Raw genomic sequence first — 14,862 nt, forward strand, 5'->3', positions numbered from 1 at the left:
AACCCCTAGACTCGTCGCAACCACAATACTCTCCCGCCTCCCCCCTCGCCCCTCTCACATTGCACTTTGCTTTTTCGCAGCACCTGAGCGAGCTGAACACCCCAACCCCCCTTCACCTTCATGGTCTACCAAAGCTACCCCGCACTTTCCGGATTTTAACCCTCGAAAGACTATATTTTTTTTTGGGTTTTTTGAATTTATGGAGTATAGGGGTTCAAGAACTAATATAATTAAATGCAAAGATAATTATTGTTTTTAATAATTTTATATTTATTGTTATAGACTTAAGATTAGATTTCTTAAATATATAATTTATAAAAATTTTAACACCCATCATCAATGGGTTAATGGAGATGTTTTTTTAAACTTTTCACCAGCTAGTTTTTCAGTTATCTTCTTCTTCTTCGTTTTTTTGTTGTCTCTTCCCCCAGCTTGATTATCAGCATCCGCATCTTTTGCTTATCATTTACAATTTTCCCGCTTCGGGTGTTTTTTTTTGTTGTTGTTTCAATGCAAATATGAAATAGAAAATAGAAGAAGCAGAAACTTAGTCGGCAAACACACACACATACATATACATACATACATACTCACACTTACACTTGCAAACAAACACCGTTGCACAATTTACCCAACTTGCTTTATGCACTTTCATTCGCTTCTGCTGCAGTTTCTGCTTCTCTTTCTCTCCTATTGCTTTCTCTCGCTCTTGCATGGGAGCTCCCTCCCCCTTTCTCTTTTTGGCGCTTCTCCGCCAAGCCAGCTGGGCATTTTCAGCCCTTTTTGGAAGTACGTCCTTTATCAGCTCCTCCTTTACATCCCGCGTTTGTTGCTTCTTTTGTTGCAAGTAACTCCATCCCTCTCTCCCCTCCCCACACCATTCAACACAAAAGTGCATTGAAGAAGAACGGCCGAACTCCGTTAACAGTATTTGTTGTGTAGTTTCCCATTGCATTGTCCTTCGCCAGCTGACATTGGTCTGGCAACTCTAGTCGTCCCAGCCGCCAGCCAGGGTAGCACCTGCCGATGAAAATTCAATTAATATTCCCCTAACTCGATCATTATTTAGTATCATTATCATTTTTTTTAGTTTTCGTTGTTTCTCTTCTCACATTGGTACCCTTTTCTTTGAAAAGCATGCTTTTTTTAACTGTACTTTCTGTACTTACTAAAATATACTCTCTGATTCATGGAATTACTTTGTAACTTATTCTGCTTACTAAGTTTTCTTGGAAACTTGAAAAAAAAAACCAAATGAATCATTTTTAAGCTTTCAATTTAAGTTTAGTAATTGTCTTTCAATTAAAAAAAAACCTTTAAAAATGAGTCAAAATTTTTTTTTTTTAATTTTTCTTTTGGTTTTACTTTAAAAACGTAGTTCTTAGTTGATAAAATTAAAAAAATAAATAATAATTCCATATACTTACACAATTATAGGGTATTAAACAAGTCGATCACTCTTCCTTTTCGAACTCTTGACCCAAACAACAACAAGAACCAACACGTTTAGCACTTATCGATAAAAAAAAAGACGCGAAAAAAATACGTAAAGAAAAATGCGTTTTGTGGTATGGGGGCTTGAGTGGAGGGGGGAGGGCATTAGTGTGGGGGGAGGGGGGAAGCGAGGGCAGCCGCGAACAGTTAGACTTTGGCAGCACCGGCGACGTCATCAAACTCTCTGCTCAGCTGCTGCTTCTGCTGCCGTCGCCGTCGCTGCTTCTTCTTCTTCCAAATTACTTGTGTACACAAGCACATACATGTACAGTTTTGCATCAGTGTTGTGTCTGTGAGAGTGTCTTTTTTTTTTATTTTACTGTTTGTTTTTTTTTGTATTTTGTATTTCTGCTCTGCTCTGCTGTCTCCCTCTCCCTCACCCTCTTCGTCTGTTTCGTTCGTTCGTTTTGGCCGTCGGCTGCGTCGTCGGTTGCGCATATTTAAACGTGTTGCATAGTCTCTTGCCAGGCCCTCGTTCGCTCAGCGCAGGCCAGTCCGTCCGTCTCTTCGTCGCTGCGTCACTCATTCAAGCACGCTGCTAGGCACACACACACACACACATACACACTTACACACATACATACAACACACACACAAATTCAATTGGCCTCAATAATGAATTAACAAAAAAAAAAATAAATGAAAAAATAAAAAAAAACAACGGACAGAGTGGCGTGCGAAAAGCGAAAGAATGGGACGCAAATAGAAAGAGCAACAGAGACAGAGCAAGAAAGAGGTAGAGGTGTAGAGAGTAGAGTAGGAGGAGGAGGAGGAGGAGGGGTGGGGGAAGAAAGAGAGAGCCAGATAAGCAAGTCGAGTCGTGTAAGTTGCGTTATTGTTGTTATTGTTATTATTATTGTTGGTTATAAAAAAGCATATTTGGGCTGATGAATTTCTTAACAACGTGGTGCCCTAACCGCAAAAAAGAGAAAAAAAAAAGCCAAGATGGCGAAACTGAACTGTTAGATATTGTATTCCCACAAAACAGCCTTGCCATACCAAAATAAGAGAATTCTTCGTTACCTTTTATGGAAGAGAGCGCTCCATTCCCTTAGAGAGCTTTTCATTTTTCTTATTTTTTGTTTTTTTTTTAGTAATAGTAACTATGACTAATTCTAAAGTGATATTGGATTAGTTTTTTTTTTTTTTGGGTAATACCCATTTGATCCCCTAGATAGCCTTATCAGTATTACGATCGCTTCTATCTATCGGAGATCTAGAAGCAATATGTTTTTTAAAAGGTTTTTCGCTCTCAAGAGACCTTAATGGGTTAACAGTTAGATGTATGTGTATGTCCCTCTCCCTCTACACACCACCCACCGCCCCCCAACCCCCCTCTCTCAAAAAGACTTGTTGTGCTGCAAACGAAATTAAACGAAACGAGACGAGACGAGAAACGAAACAAAAAACGACACGAAGCGGGGCCTTTCGAGAGAAGTCTCTGGCGACTCTGGAGATTAAAGAGCACAAACCGATGAGCGTGTATATGTATGGTTGTATTTTTTTTTTGTCAGTGTATGTGTGAGTAAGCGAGCGCGTTGCGCAAGGCCAGGCCGTTTAGTTTAGCAAGTGGGAGAGAGATAGCATTAGCTGGCCCAGTATTTTGTGTGTTTTTCGCTTGCCACCTCTCGCCCGCCTCCCACGCCCATCCATACCCCCCACCACCCCACTGACACAGCCATCCATAGCCCCCCGCCCCCTCCCCCTTGACAGTAAATTATTAAAATGTATTCATTATTAAATCTTTAAGTGGAAATGTATAACAAAAAATAAATAAATAAAAAACTGTAATAAAAAATAATGTCTTATTATTTATTAAATTTTATGGCCTACGATTAATGTTATATATTTTGTAAAACTAAAAAAATGTTATATTCTAAGAAATATGATACTTTATAAATAAAAAATTACAATAAAAAATAATGTCTTATTATTTATGAATTATTAAAACTAAAAAATTATTATATTCTAAGAAATATGATACTTGGAAATGATTTAAAATTAGAAAAGGAAATATTCTTGGAGGAATTATGTTTATTTCCGGGTATTTTCTCTATTTTTTAAGTGGTACTTCATAAAAAAATTATGTATTTCCGGAAAATGAGAATTTCCGAGCGGAAATTACTAATATTCTGGATTATATTTCCTTTTTTTTGTGGGTTAGAGATAAAAAATATGTGTACTTCAAACGGACGATAGACGGACAGGAGGACAGACGGACAGGCGGACAGACGGACAGACGGACAGCCGGACGGATGGAGGTGATTGATATATTTTTATTCGCGAATATTTCGGGTTTCTTTTCGGTTCGGGTCGCGTGACTCGGATTGCCCTTCTCCATCTCTGTCCCCCTCCCCATTCGCATCTATTGTCTGTCTCTTTCTCGCAGTGTTCTTGGTGTAAATTTTTAACTCGTTTTTTATATTTATTTTTTTATTTTATTTTTTTTTGGTTTGCTTTGCTTCATTGCCGCCGCTTTTCGTGTTTGCTTTTGTGTTCTTATTTGCTTGCGATTTCATTTTCTCCTTCTCCTCCTTCTTTTCTTTATTTTTTTTGACCCTACCTCCCACTCTTGGCCACCCCCGCCACCCACCTTTCGCATTTTGCCATCTTCTATACTTATTTGTATTTGTTTTTGTTTTTAACCAACAACATCAACAAAAACAACACACGAATCGCAACAAGAACAACAACCCGTTATGACTTTCAGGTGTGCGCGCCGCTCTTCTACTCTCCGCTCTACACTCTACCTTCCTTCCTTCCCAACGTCTCTCTCTCTCTCTCTATCGCTTTCTCTCTCCCTGCGCTCCCTGTCTCCTCTTCGACGCGTCTACGTTTTCGTCATCTGCGCCTTTGCCTTTTTCGCTGTTGGCTCTTTTCGTTGTTTTTGTTGTGGGTTTTTGTTTTATTATTGTTATCAATATGGGATACCCTACACGCAGACGTTCGGCATATTAGCTTACTAGCGGTTGTAATACAAGAACTTCGCAACGATTTTATTCGTAATTTGATAACATTATGATCATTTTATGGGAATATTATTTTAAATATATCAAGTTTATGCGGAAGCATAAAAAACTATATAACATTTTATTAAATTTAAAGAAAAAGTAATATCTTTTCAGTATTTTATATATTTTGGGCTTTAAAAAAAGCTTATTATATAAAAACTTATTTAAAATTTTTATACTAAAACACTTATAATCTTATAACTTAAAACTAACTTACTAAAATGTTATAAATATAGATTTAAAAAAAAAAACTATAAAACACATACTTTTATGACTAAAAACTTACTTAATAAACTTATATAATACATATATAATATATTATAACTTAAATCTAATTTATATTTATAAACGTGATATTTAAACTATTTAAAATTTTTAAAATCAATATTTATAAACGTAATTTAATTTATATTTTTATAAGTTATAATAATATATATATTACACATTTAAACTTAATATAGAACTTACAAATAAACTTATATACATTTTGCATTAATTTGTTTATTTCTTAATTTACTTTTTAATATAAACTATTTATTACCTTTTTATGTTTATAACTTTAAAAATCTTTATAGCCAAAAAAAAATGTCCTGTGGATAGTAAAGCCTCCTACCCTAAAGCGACCTTGAATTGCAGGGCATTTAGGGTTTCCCCATAGCCGGCAGCTTATCGCTTCCCATTCAAACACGACTACAGATACTCAGATACTTTTACACTTACATCGACGACTGGTCGACGGACTCGTATTCAGATTCAGATTCAAATTCATGCAAAAAAATATAAAAAAAAAAAGCCCGCGGAGAGCCGGGTTGTCTGCTGCAGAAAGGTGGGCTTTTTTTTTTTCTATTTTTCTATTTTTTTCAGCCATTTTTTCGTTGTTTGTTTTTTGTCGTCGTCGTTTTCAAATGCAATATTATTTTTATACCCTTGCAGAGGGTATTATAATTTTGGTCAAAAGTGTGCAACTCAGTGAAGGAGACATCTCCGACCCTATAAAGTATATATATTCTTGATCAGGATCACCTCCTGAGTCGATATAAGCATGTCCGTCTGTCCGTCTGTCTGTCTGTCCGTCTGTCCGTCTGTCCGTCTGTCTGTCGGTTTCTACGCAAACTAGTCTCTCAGTTTTAGAGCTATCGAGTTGAAACTTTGCACACAGCCTTCTTTTCCTTGCAGGTAGTACATAAGTCGGAACGGCCGGGATCGGTCGACTATATCCTATAGCTGCCATATAACTGATTGATCGGAAATGCCTAAACTTCGTTGTTTTTTAAGATAGAGGGTTGGGACTTTCCACACATGTTATATTTGACCAAAATATCTTGTGTACAAAATTTCATAAGGATCGGCCGACTATATCCTATAGCTGTCATACAACGATCGGAATTGGCATAACTTTGGTGTTTTTTAAGTTAGAAAGATGGGACTTGATACAGATTCTATTTTGGACAAAATAATCTGATTTGCCAAATTTCATAAGGATCGGCCAACTATATACGATCCGCTATGTATCTAATGACATAAAATGCGTGGCGCCACCTAGCGGACTGCGACTGAACTGCAAGGGTATATAAACTTCGGCTCCGCCCGAAGTTAGCTTGCCTTTCTTGTTGTTACTTAGATTTTTCCCCCCACGAGTGGTGTTTTTGGTGAAAATTTTCCAAAATCCACCCAAAGAGAGATTGTTTTTTTTGGATTTTTATTCGAAATGCAGTTAGGCTGGCAATAAAAACAATAACAAAATAATAAAACCCACAAAAGCACTTCCGCATGCTAGAAAAGCACCGTTATTGTGTGCGAACGTGTGTGTGGAAGGGAAGGTGATAACATACACCCACATATAAGGGGAGACTGTATTTGTATCTCAGAGATGTTCCCCTCCCTCCTACTGCAATCCGATCTTTTTTGCGATTACTGGCGCCATCTATAATTGCACTGTTGTCATTAGATCATCCCACGGGTATTTTCGGTTTTCTGTTTTCTTTTTTCGTCAATTATGCAATATTTACTCCCTGAATATAAATAATTATATATGACACTCCTTCATATCTTTTGTAATTCTTGCACTCTCCAGCGGAATAATTTAAAGGATTAGTGGTTCGATTCTGGATCAAAAACCTGAATCAACGTACTTTTCCCCATTTATAATAGGCCCCCCCCCCCCCCTTTAAAAATACGGTTTTTCCCATATGACCACTTCCAAGGTCCATATCTCTAGCAATTGTAAGCAGAATCTCAAGGGGAATACCTTTAAATATTTGTGGTTTGATTCCCCGCCAATCTGCGTCAAAATCCTGGATCAAAATATTTTTTCAAAATTTTTCAAAAATTTGTAGGGGATCCCCTTCGAAATGCTGGATTTTCGTGTGAGGCCCACATCCATGGCTATATCTCAGCCAATTCTTATCTGATTCCTGAGCGGAATACCTTAAACGATTTCTGAATCGATTCCCCATCATTCTGCATCAAAATCCCGACACAAAATATTTTTTCAAAATTTTTCAAAAAATTGTAGGGGATGCCCTTCGAAATGCTGGATTTTCGTGTGAGGCCCACATCCATGGCTATATCTTAGCCGATTCTTATCCGATTCCTTAGCGGAATACCTTAAACGATTTCTGAATCGATTCCCCATCATTCTGCATCAAAATCCCGCCACAAAATATTTTTTCAACATTTTTCAAAAAATTGTAGGGGATCCCCTTCGAAATGCTGGATTTTCGTATGAGGCCCACATCCATGGCTATATCTTAGCCGATTCTTATCCGATTCCTTAGCGGAATACCTTAAACGATTTCTGAATCGATTCCCCATCATTCTGCATCAAAATCCCGCCACAAAATATTTTTTCAAAATTTTTCAAAAAATTGTAGGGGATCCCCTTCGAAATGCTGGATTTTCGTATGAGGCCCACATCCATGGCTATATCTCAGCCGATTCTTATCCGATTCCTTAGCGGAATACCTTAAACGATTTATGAATCGATTCCCCATCATTCTGCATCAAAATCCCGCCACAAAATATTTTTTCAACATTTTTCAAAAAATTGTAGGGGATCCCCTTCGAAATGCTGGATTTTCGTATGAGGCCCACATCCATGGCTATATCTCAGCCGATTCTTATCCGATTCCTTAGCGGAATACCTTAAACGATTTCTGAATCGATTTCCCATCATTCTGCATCAAAATCCCGCCACAAAATATTTTTTCAAAATTTTTCAAAAAATTGTAGGGGATCCCCTTCGAAATGCTGGATTTTCGTATGAGGCCCACATCCATGGCTATATCTCAGCCGATTCTTATCCGATTCCTTAGCGGAATACCTTAAACGATTTCTGAATCGATTTCCCATCATTCTGCATCAAAATCCCGCCACAAAATATTTTTTCAAAATTTTTCAAAAAATTGTAGGGGATCCCCTTCGAAATGCTGGATTTTCGTATGAGGCCCACATCCATGGATATATCTCAGCCGATTCTTATCCGATTCCTGAGCGGAATACCTTAAACGATTTCTGGATCGATTCCCCACAATTCTGCATCAAAATGCCGCCACAAAATATTTTTTCAAAATTTTTCAAAAAATTGTAGGGGATCCCCCCTTCGAAATGCTGGATTTTCGTATGAGGCCCCCATCCATATCTATATCTCAGCCAATTCTGATCCGATTCTTAATCGGGATATCTTAAACGATTTCTGGATCAATTTCTGACGATTATGCATAAAAATCTTTGCAACAAATATTTTTTTTTAATTTTCAGATTTTTGTGGCGGATCCTCTTCCAAAATCCTGGACTTCCGTATAGTGGGCCCTCTATAATAGCTATATCTCTTTCAATCTTTATCCGATTTTCAAGTGGAATATTTCAAAAGATCTGTGGCTCAATTCCCGACATATCTGCAACAAATTGTAATAAATACTATTGATCAAAATTTATTTGTTTATATCTTTAAGCCATCTCGCTAGTCTATTTTTGGGAGCTATGACGAAATTTGGTATTAATTAAATTAGTAACTCTGGGGGATTTTTTTTATAAAGTTTAGTGAGTAGAGTAGCGCATGAAAGTCCAAAGTCTGTGTGCGACACCCCTTTGAAAATATACTCGAAAATATGTACGAAATATTCGCATATATGTATATATATATATATATATGTACATATGTGTGTGTATCTCGTGTGGTGTGCGAGTATGAAATTGAGTTTTTGTGTGGGTGGAAGATTAGCGAAATCGGCAGTTAAATTCCGCACTTAAGCTGCTGCAGTCGACGCTGGCAGCGCTGTCGCAGCGCATAGCTAGCGCTTTTTTTTTTTTGTTTCTTTCTCTCCTCTCCTCTTCACTTGTTTTTGTTGTTCGTTTCGATTTTCTTTGGTTTCTGGCTTCCTCGGCGTTTCTCTTTTTCTGCCAATTCATGGCGGTAAATTAGCAGCTGTAAAAAGGGGGAAGAGGAGAGAAGAAGAAGGAAGAGAGAAGAAGGAGGAGGGGAAAAAAGGGAGGCCACAAAATGGGCGACCATGTTAGAATTTCAAAAAAAAAAAAAGTGGAAAGAAGGGGGAGCGGAGAAGAGAACTTTCCGAAAAGAATAAAAGGGAATAGGAGGTACAGTTATACAGACCTCTCTCTCTCTCCCTCTCTCTTGTCCTCTCTCCTTGCAAAAGATCTGGCAAATTGCCAGGGTTGCCACAGCCCTCCAAACAATATCCTTTGTTACATTTTCGCAATTATAGGTTATGATTACTTTTTATTTGTATTTTTTTTGTTTAAATCCCCGAAGTAATTATACATAGTTGGAATATCGAAATGTATTCATATTTTTGTGCTTTGTTGTCATGCCATATAATTTACATATTCATGTACACATTTATGAATATATTTTTCTTTTTTTATATATATATATTTTTGTATATATATTCCATTGTTGTTAGCTTCATGTGAATCATGATTTATGGAATTTACAAGCCCATATTTCCAGATAATTCAAAAGCCTCAACATTAGCTGTCATCACTTGCTTATTTCTTTCTTTCTATTTTTTCCACTTTTCCATTTAAAAAATAAAAAATTTAAAAAAACTTATTTAATCCTCAAAAAAACATACTTTCGCGAAATCCCCTCGAAAAGCTGTAAACTCTTAATGACTCATTTTAAAGAAACTTAATCAGAGATAAAAAAATAGAAAAAAAATAATAAAAAATGTTTCATGACTCAGGTCATTATCAAATAATAAGTATTTTTAAAAATCTGAGATAGTGGCATTCCAATACTATAATTACGATTTTAAAGATAGAAATTATATTATATTATAATATATTTTAATCCCCTACCTGTCTAGAAATATCTTGATCCTTAATTATTTTTCCCTTTTATTTGGTATCCTTCTTATCCTTCCCCATGACCCCTGAGGGTTAAAGCTTGTGACCTTTGTCCCTTTGTCTTTCTACCTGAGTTTTCAGCTTACAAATTGCCAGGTAGCTCTAAAGATCTGGACACTACTACTACTTAGCAATTGAAGAATATTCTAAAGATACAAAGATACAGATACATTGTTGCATAAATTATAAACGTGAGATGCATTTTTGATTTGTTTTTTTTTTCTTTCAAGGAATATTATTATCATGGAATAAAAAATTTGATTAAAAAATACTTTTGTTGGAATAAAAAAAAGTTACCCCCAAAAATAAAACCCTTTAAAGTCCGACTTTTGTGAAATTTCAAATATTTCTTTATTAAACTTTTTGCCTCCCTTTTCTTCCCTCCTCCTCCTCCATCTTTCCCGTTTCTCTCCCCGCCATTTCGTTTATCCGACCTTTCTTGTTTTTTTCCTTCCTTTTTATGTTTTTTTACGTGTTCCTTTTTGCCCCCCTTTCACAAATATGCCCATCCATCTCGCTTGCACTCATATACATACATATATATATATATATATATATGTATATTTTATATAGAAATCGAAGCGTGAAAAGAAAATTGGTTTTTCATATCTACATACATACATGTGTGTGTTTGTATGTGTGTGTTTTTGCTTTTTTTATTTCAAGTTTTTATTATAAAAAAAAATACATATTTAAATATAAATGTGTGGGTGGGATATAAAAGGCATTACTTCTTCTTTTTATGGCCTTTGGCTTGGCTCATAAATAAATATGAATATCCGACAGATATATAGATACATATCTTGCAGATACATAGATACATTTTATAATTTATTTATTTTTTCCACTGCAACCACAACAAGAAAAAGTTTAAAAGGAAAAATTGCAAATCAAAGATAAAGATAGATAGCGTAAGAAAGAGAGAAAGCTAATTTGACTTTTTTCTTATTTATTTTTAAGAAAAGTTCATTAAACTACAGAAAGGGTATATGAATTTCGTAAAAAATTTAAAAGATATAAAAGAACGGAAGTATCGGATGTCTAATAGAGCATAAGAGAGTGCTCTTTATCGATATTATCGATACTTTTCGATAGTTAGATAGTCTTCAAAGGTAGATAAGGCTATTCTTAAGATATGGGGCATTTCTTTATCGATATTTTCGATACTTGTCGATAGTTAGATAGTCTTCAATGGTAGATAAGGCTATTTTTAAGATATATGGGTCATTTTCTTGTCGATATTTTCGATAGTTAGATAGGTTTCAACGATAGTTTAGGCTATTTAGATATTTTGAAGCCCGAAAATGTTACTTTTGGAGCTATTTGTTTCTAGTTTTTATAGAACTGTTTTTAAAATATTTTTAAAATAGTATTGTATTATATTTTAATTTTAATAATATTTATAAGTTCCTTAAATTCCATACAATCATATTTAATTAAATATGTATTTTCTTATAATAAATTCCTCTAAAGCGAAATCCCTTTTCTCAAAAAGATCAATAAGACCCTGGACTCAATAGGAAATTGCCATAAATTCAAGGCTCTTATAGAGTATTCAGAATTCTTGACCCCCTGCAGTTTGGGAGGAATTTTGGTGCACTGCCAAAATGAAAAACTCAAGATACAAGCCAGAAAAAGTTCGAAACCAAGGTCTCAACTTGAATACACTTTCTTGGGAAATTTTTTAATAAAAAATATATTTTATAATACATTTTTAAGGAATTTTTCATTAAAATTTATGGAAATATAATATTAATTTTTATTAGAAGAATAGTTGGGGAAAAAAATATGAAAAATAAAGTTGGGAAATAAGTGAGGGTATGAGGTTCCAGAGTCCATTGAACCACAAAAAAAAAAGAAAGAAAGAGAGAGAGTAGGAGAAGGGGGTCTTTGTAAGGGGGAGGGGCAAAGGGTTATCTGGGTTTATGTATACACACACACACACACACACACACACACATACTCTATACAGTACATGCAGATTTTTGGCTTCCACTTGTTGTTTCAACTTCTGCCACCCCCTTTTACCACCCATGCCCCCACCCCCCTCCACCCCTCTCCATCTCTCTTCACTGAAATCGATTCCATTGAAAAATGTTGGGTGCCTAGAAACAAAGCGAAAAACAATATGTATCTTATAGATACATGCACAAAAAAAAAAAAACAAAAAAAATATAATGGAAAATTGGGGGAAAATTTATAAAAACACGAAACGAAAATGTAAAAAAAGGAAACAAAAAGTAAAAGCCAATCATAAAATACAGAAACAAGGCAGAGAGAAGAAAATAAAACTTAAACGAAAAAGAATTAAAAGACTGAGAGACAAAAAAAAAGCGAAATAACAGAAAGTAAAATATTAAAAGCAAAACGTAACCAATAAGGAAAAAAAAACACAAAAAAAAGAACAGCCGAAAGCCGAGATACAAATCTGTGTATCCGTCAGATACACGTGTATAAGTGTGTGTATGTGTGTGTGTATTTAATCTGCAATGATCTCCAGCTCAGAGACTTCTTGATGAAAAAAAAAGGTCAAAGTATCTCTTACTCTCTTACTCTCTCAACGAACAAAAACAAAAAAAAACATAAAATAAGCACAATAAGAGTGAGATAGCAAGAGAGAGAGGAAAATAAAGTGAGTGCAAGGGGGGGATGGAGAAGGGAGGGGGAATGGAAAAGCAACAACTGTTAACTTAAAGTCGCAGCTGGTTTATGCTAAAGAGAGCGAGCGAGATGGGTGGAGAGAATAGGTGGTAAACAGTTACAATCGCATAAAAACCGATACACACACACACACACACACAAAAAGTCACATCTTTAGTTTATATACGATATATATCATATATACTATATAATATATTGAGACTATCGCTATATATTTATGCATTTCATACTTGCAGATACATACAATGTATCTCATGATGATGTATCTGTATCCGTACATGGCCAATATACAATTTTGTGCCATCGGCTACCAAAAACGTAGGGCCACCAAATACAACAACAACTATAACTACAATAACCATAGTAACAAAAACAACAACGAAGGTCGTCACTATCGCTATCTCCTCTGCTTCTGCCTCTGCTTCTCCCACTGCCTCAGTCAACGTTGACAGCGGCAGAGGCCGAGCAGAATTCAACATAGGAAATTGAGAAAACTGCATTAAATTTTCGTTTCTGCACTTTCCTTCTCCCCCCACCCCTCTCTCTCTCTCTCTCTGCCTCCCTCTTGCAGCAAAAACTTTATTTTACCCCCCCACCACCCCATTTTGCCACCTCCACCTCTAATAACCCCGCCCACAAAACACCCAACCGCCCATCCGCCCCCCTCTCTAGACGCTTTTGTCTGCTTCTTGTTTTTTGGGTATGATTTTGTTGCTTTTTCCCATTCACTATGCCAAAAGTTTCATATTTAAGCTTACAGACGAGGTCAATAAAATAGGGAATAGGAATTAAATATTTTATCACTAATTATATTTTAAATTTGTGTATAAGTTTAATTATATTTTATATTTTGTATTATATTTTACTGTAAATTGTTTCAAAATCTAATAAATGCCAAAAGTTTCATATTTAAGCTTATTACTAATTATTTTTTAAAATTTGTGTATATGATTTATTATATTATATTTTATTTTAAATTTCCAAAGTCAATAATTGCCAAAAAAAATGCATATTTAGGCTTATAGACGAGGTCAATGAAATAGGTTTATATAAAATAGGGCCTAATCACTAATTATTTCTTAAATATGTGTGCTATTTTGTTTATTGTTGATTAAAAATTATTAAGAAAAGAAATTTATAAAAAAAAAAACGAATGTTTTTTAGTTTTTGAAAGATTTTTTAGTTTTAAAATAAGGATAAGTTTTGAAATAAAGTACATACATAATTAAGTAGTTATAAAAATAGGTCTTGCAATAAAAAAACAAGAAATGTATTTAATTCAATCCAAAATATTACGTTATTTTTAAAATTTTCAATAAAAAAGGGTATAATATAAAGAAATTTTACTAAAAACTATAGTTTTGGAAGCTTGAAGGTTATAGACTAAAAAAATATAATTTAAATATTTTAAGGACTCAAAAAATATGATTTATTTCGAAAAATAGGAAAAATATATATTTTTTTTACAAAATTGTACAAAAAACCCTATAATATAATAATTGTATAAATTTATATTGTTTAATTATAATTAATTAATTCAAAATAAAATAAAACAAAAAATATTGAATAATATTATAGTAGAAAATATCTTAAAAAAAACTTGTTTTTTTATAAAAATTTTTTTTTTTGAAAACCTATATTTGTAACCCTTGCTGTTCATGTGTGTGCTTGCATGTTCTTGTGTTGGTGTATGTGTGTGTGTGTGTGTGAGAGAGTGTGTGTGTTTGTTTAAAGCTATTATAGCTGTACATAGATAATAATTCCATGCCATAAGATATACAATTCGCATTTTATGTTTCCATGCAAAAAAAAAAAAAATAAAAACCCAAAAATGGTGGAGGCAAGAAGAGGCAGAAGAAGGCGCAAAGAAGAAGATGAGAAGTATAGGAGTTTCAGCAAGAGAGAGCGAGAGCGAGCATCTGCGAGGGTGGTTGGCGGAAATTAAAAAAAAAAAAAAAAACAAATTAATGGGATCTGATCTATTCGAAAAAAAACAGCAAAATATATGTATGTATGTACAAATAAGTACATATAATATCATATCATATAAAAAAAAAAAAAGATACAACGAAATCCACTTCAAATTGCCACCCCCGGATAAAGAAGAAGAGAGGAGAATAAGAGGAGGATAGGCGGAGAAGAGAAATAAAACAAAAATGGCTGGCAAATTAAAAATAAATTTACCCCAAAAACAAAATAAACAAAATAAGATACTGAAGCCGCATAGGGATAGAGAGGGATAAGAGGGAACAGCTGCCAAAAAAAAAAAATAAAGTAAAAGAAGAAGAAGAACAGGAACAAACCGAAAGGGAGCCGAAAAAGCGAAAAA

General features: G+C 34.6%; 1 long non-coding RNA gene across 4 annotated transcripts; it reads right to left on the reverse strand.

Annotated features, from left to right (window-relative positions):
* Positions 1 to 247: 247 nt before the first annotated feature.
* On the reverse strand, positions 248 to 2,205 carry LOC116655276. Of its 4 annotated transcripts, none has more exons than XR_004310412.2 (3): positions 1,428 to 2,205; positions 595 to 1,020; positions 248 to 480 (listed from the first exon to the last, which is right to left on the reverse strand). It is a non-coding gene; the product is annotated as an uncharacterized LOC116655276 (long non-coding RNA). The 4 variants fall into 4 exon arrangements; XR_004310409.2 differs by having other exon boundaries at positions 249 to 480; positions 587 to 1,020; XR_004310410.2 differs by having other exon boundaries at positions 250 to 480; positions 591 to 1,020.
* Positions 2,206 to 14,862: the final 12,657 nt, after the last annotated feature.

This window comes from Drosophila ananassae, chromosome XL, assembly GCF_017639315.1.
Source record: "Drosophila ananassae strain 14024-0371.13 chromosome XL, ASM1763931v2, whole genome shotgun sequence".
Lineage (NCBI taxonomy): Eukaryota > Metazoa > Arthropoda > Insecta > Diptera > Drosophilidae > Drosophila > Drosophila ananassae.